This window comes from Otolemur garnettii, unplaced genomic scaffold (assembly GCF_000181295.1).
Source record: "Otolemur garnettii isolate 467f Iridium unplaced genomic scaffold, OtoGar3 scaffold00127, whole genome shotgun sequence".
Taxonomy (NCBI): domain Eukaryota; kingdom Metazoa; phylum Chordata; class Mammalia; order Primates; family Galagidae; genus Otolemur; species Otolemur garnettii.
The window spans coordinates 337,813-341,784 of NW_003852522.1; positions in this window are offsets into that span (position 1 = coordinate 337,813).

Consider the following 3,972-nt stretch of genomic DNA (forward strand, 5'->3'; position numbering starts at 1 on the left):
AAAATAAATAAATAAATAAATAAATAAATGGATGGTCCCAAGGATTACATTGTTTGAATGATTCTATTAACTTCAGGGTTTGGGGAGGAGGGGTGGAGGAGGGTTTTTTTTTTTAGAGACAAGAGTCTCACTTTATTGTCCTCAATAGAGTGCTGTGGTGTCACAGCTCACAGGAACCTCCAACTTAGGCTTAGGTGATTTTCTTGCCTCAGCCTCCTGTAACTTCAGGTTTTGTTTAAAAATTTTTTAAATTTTAAAATGTTTAAAGATTTTAATGTTTAAATGTTTAAAGATTTTAAGAGAAGCAGTGAGAGGAAGCAAAATAGATGGAACGAGGAGGGTAGGGGAGCCGAGTGGGGAAGGGGAACAGCTTGGGGGGTGGCAGTGGGGGAAGGGAACTGACAGCCACCAACAGGAAGCTCTGCAGTCCTGAGCTGGGAACACAGTGTGACACTTGGTGACATTTCTGTCACTTTGTTGCAGCTCTCAGTTTCTTCCCCATGTTGCAAAGGCTTCTGGGTACAGCAGGCTGGGTGGCGCTGAAGCCCTGTTAAGGCTAGGCTCAGTCTTGGGGGGGGCGGGGGGGCAGAGCAAGCATACACAATCCTTCCCTTGACTTGCAGGGGAGAAAGCGGGTTTAGGCTGGTTGCCTGGGTCAAAGTCTCCCCCAGCCTCAGTTTCCCCATCAGGGTCTCTTCTTGCCATGGGTTTTCTGGGTCCTGGGAAATAAGGCCACAGATGGCACTGCAGTCACAGCAAGTCCCAGAAAGAAGCAACGTGTTCCAAGCGCCAAAGACGCTAGTAAGAATAAATCCACCCGCTCCTGGAACACTCTGCTCATTAGATTGGGGTCTAATCTAATGAGTTTAGAGGAGCCCAGGAGTTGGAGGTTGCTGTGAGCAGTTTGGAGGTTTTTCAGAAAGTTAAACATAGATTACTCAGTGACCCAGTCATTTACTCCTCGGTACACACACCCGAGAGAACTGAAAGCAGAGCTGAAACAGATACTTTGTACACCCATGTTCATAGCAAGCACAACTCACAATTGCCATAAAAAGCAAATTTTTTATTCATCCATAAAAAGGAATGAAGCACTGATCCATGCTACAGCGAGCCTCACAAACATGATGCTGAGTGAAGGAAGCCAGACCCCAAAGGTCACATATTGTCTGATTCCATTTACATGAAATGTCCAGAATAGGCAAATTCACAAAGACAGAAAGCAGATTAGTGGTTGCCAGGGGCTGGGGGAGGGGGACTGGGAGGAGGGAGTGACTGCTAATGTGGATGGGGCTTCCTTTTGGGGTGAAGAAAATATTCTGGAACCAGATAGAGATGTTGGTTGCACAACATTGGGAATGTAATAAATGCTACTGAATTCTTTGCTTTATTTTTATTATTTCTTTTACACACTTCCCACTTCATGGAAGAATTATTCCCTTAAGAAAGGGTTCATTTTATTTTATGTGAATCTCGCCTCAGTAAAAGAAAAAAGAAATGGGCGGTGCCTGTGGCTCAGTGAGTAGGGCACTGGCCCCGTATACTGAGGGTGGCAGGTTCAAACCTGGTCCCAGACAAACTGGAACAAAAACAAACAAAAAAGAAAGAAATAAAAAGAAAAGAAAAGAAAAAAGAAATGAACAGGTCAACGTGGTATGCCCTAACCCTGCCCTGGGCATCTTGCCTGTCTCTACTGCTCTTGTGTGGCTCACAGAGTGTCCTTTAGTTAATCTTTCCACAGCCCTGAGATGAGGTAGGCATTTACTCTTCCGTTTACAGAGTTGGCAGTCATGCATTCACTCAACAAACACTTCATGCCAGATGCTGTTTTAGGCACTGGAAGATCCAGGTGTGAACATGCCAGACCAAAACTTCTGCCCCATGGGGCTGAGATTCAAGTGGAATATTGAAATAGGAACATTATGGAGAATGTTAGGACCATTAATCAGGCTAGCCAAGGAGGAGTGGGTGATAGGGGTTGCCAAACTAAACAGGGATGTGACAGAAGGACTTGCAGAGGAGGGGATATTGAGGAAAGACTTGAAGGAGTGAGGAAGGAGCCATGAGAAAGTCTGAGAAGGGTGTTCCAGGCTGAGGAAACAGCCATGCAAAGGCCCTGGGGCTGAGCCAAAGTAGGAGAAAAGAGGAGGGAGAAAGTGGGGGGGGGATTGTGTGCAGGATATCTGAATGTTCAATGCCTAGCAAGGCATGAAGTCTCACCAGCTAGCACACACCCACAGGCAGCTGCCCACTGGCCTTGTACCATGTCTATGTGTCATTGTCAGAGGAAGACACAGAAAGGTTGACTTGTGGATGCAGAGGGGATTTGCACCAGCTCTCCTGGTCCCTAACACAGGTCTGGCTTCTGTTAGATTGCCCCTATGTCCCTAGGAGGTTACTTCTGCTCCTTGGCCTTGTTCAGGACCTAAGTGGGTCCTTTCCTTTCTCCTTAATCTGTGATGTCCTCTGCTAAACACCAGGGGGCTGGGACCCACCATGGTGCCTGACCCTTTACCCCTCACCCCTCACCAGACCTGCCTGAACCTGCTCTAAGCCCCAGGTCTGATGCTTATAATCATGTACCAGGAAGGTCTAGGTGTCATTTCACAGGTGGGGAAACTGAGGCTAGAGTAGGGAAGGATTGCTCAGTGTCACACAGATGGGGACAGAGAGAGGGCTACCAGTGCACCCTATTGGCTCAGGGTGAGTTCCTGGGCCTGGACTCTGTCATCATTCACCTGGAACAGCTTGGTCACCTCCCCCTTGGCCTCCCTTCATAGGGTGTTTGTAAACACCTAAGTCAGGGCACTCTCTGACTCAAGAACCCTCCATCGCTTCCACCTCACTTAGAGCAAAAACCCCAAGTCCTCTCCACAGCCCACAAAGCTCAATACAATCTCTCCTGTTACCTCACCGCCCTCACTTCCTCCCACTCTCCCCTTGTCATTCACTCTCTCCCTCCACACTGGCCTCTTTTTCCTCGTCCTCCATCACCGCAGGCCACTCCCACTTTGGGGTCTTTGCACAGGCTGTTCCCTCTGACTACACTGACTACCCCAAACAACCACACATTCCCCGCCCCCGCCCCACTATTTTCTTTTAGGTCTTTGTTTAAATATCACCTCCTCATTGAGGCCATCAATGACTGCCCTTACCTTTCAAATTATAGCCGTGTCAACTTTTCCTTTTTCCCAATAGGCAACGTCCTTCTAAGTCAATGGGCAACTTCTGCTCTGGTGTCTCCTGTTCACTATACCTGCCTCCCTCATGCCTGCCCCAGTTTTGGCTATATACCCTGACTCCTCAACAGTGCCCGGCACACAGCTGGTGCTCAGTAATGGTGAAACAAATGAATGTCAAATCTGAGCTTACTACAGCTATATCTTTGTCACCTTTAAAGACCTCAGTTTTCTCTTTCACTTTTCATTTCTTTTTTTCTCTTTTCTTTTCTTTCTTTCTTTTTTTTTTTGAAACAGAGTCTATTTCTCCTTCAGTAGAGTGCCATGGTGTCACAGCTTACAGAAACCTCAAACTCTTGGGCTTAAGCAATTCTCTTGCCTCAGCCTTCCAAGTAGCTGGGACTACAGGCACCTGCCACAACGCCTGGCTATTTTTCAGTTGCAGTTATCGTTGTTGTTTAGCTGGCCCAGGCCAGTTTCGAACCTGCCAGCCTTGGTGTATGTGGCTGGCACCATAACCACTGTGCTACAGGCGCTGAGCCTCAGTTTTCATTTCTTTGCCTTTTCATCTCTCTCTTAAAAAATTTTTTTTTAAAACAAAAAGAGCAGTGTCTTTGATCCAGGGCTGGAATGGAGGGGTGAGACTATAGCTTGCAGGGTGCTGGGAGTCCTGGCTCAGCCCTGAGAGTGAACAACCCCTTACATTTGCACCTGGGTCTCTCCTCCTCCTAGTCCTACTCCCGGCTCTGAGCCTTCAACAGGCAGCAGCATGAACCAAATTTAATATCACCCT